Source organism: Chinchilla lanigera, unplaced genomic scaffold (genome assembly GCF_000276665.1).
Source record: "Chinchilla lanigera isolate Chin_1 unplaced genomic scaffold, ChiLan1.0 scaffold00032, whole genome shotgun sequence".
Classification (NCBI taxonomy): Eukaryota; Metazoa; Chordata; class Mammalia; order Rodentia; family Chinchillidae; genus Chinchilla; species Chinchilla lanigera.
In genome coordinates this window covers 8362551-8363205 of record NW_004955433.1, presented here as the reverse complement: position 1 = coordinate 8363205, position 655 = coordinate 8362551, and the positions used below count along the sequence as shown (strand labels likewise).

Sequence of the window (655 nt, the reverse complement as noted above, 5' to 3'; positions counted from 1 at the left end):
CGCAAAGCGAGAACGCACCGCATCCGCCTCCAGCGCCGGGAGCGAGCTGCGCCCGCGCCGGCGTCCTCGGTCCGAGTCCCCGCGCACGTGCCCGGAGCCGGCGCAGCCCCGCCGGGAAACACTTTCTAGCAAACTCTCAGCTGCTCCTGCTCCACACCTCCCAGCCCTGCAGGAACGCCCCTGTTTCTGGAAGGCTCCCCAGACGGCGGGCTGCTGCCCTCCCGCCAAGTCGAGGAAGCCTCAGTCCCAGCCTCGTGTCTGACTCAGACCTGGCCCTCCCGGGAGGGTCCTGCAGCGGGACCCGCCCACCCACCGCCCTCGCTGGCGCAGGCATTCTTGACCTGGCCTTCGCTGGCACCAGGACAAAGCGTGCCTGAGAAAGGAGGTGTGTAACCTGGGAATGGCCCCGGTAGCCTAGGGTGGGGCTCTAGAGTTGGCAGGGAAAAAAATCAGCCCCGTTTCAGAGGCACCCAGTCTGGGCGAGCAAGAAGGCTCCTCTGAGTCAGCTGGGAGTGGCCTCGGAGACCAAAGGAAGGAGTGACCAAGCCCAGGAGGGCATTTAATCCGGACACCTCCCCAGTCCCTCCCTCCCTACCTGTCCAGAGCTTCCCCTTCCCATGTATGGGGTTCTCACTTCGCCGGGAGAAGCTCAGGG

At 65.8% G+C, this 655-nt stretch overlaps 1 protein-coding gene across 2 annotated transcripts in view; it reads right to left on the bottom strand.

The window, feature by feature from the left end:
• Adcy7 (adenylate cyclase 7) overlaps positions 1 to 249 on the bottom strand; it is a 65817-nt gene extending 65568 nt beyond the window's left edge. For both annotated transcript variants that reach the window (XM_013516212.1, XM_013516214.1), the window contains exon 1: positions 19 to 249. The gene's annotated coding sequence lies outside the window, so the exon portion shown is untranslated. The remainder of the gene's footprint in view (positions 1 to 18) is intronic.
• Between the last annotated feature and the right edge of the window lie 406 nt (positions 250 to 655).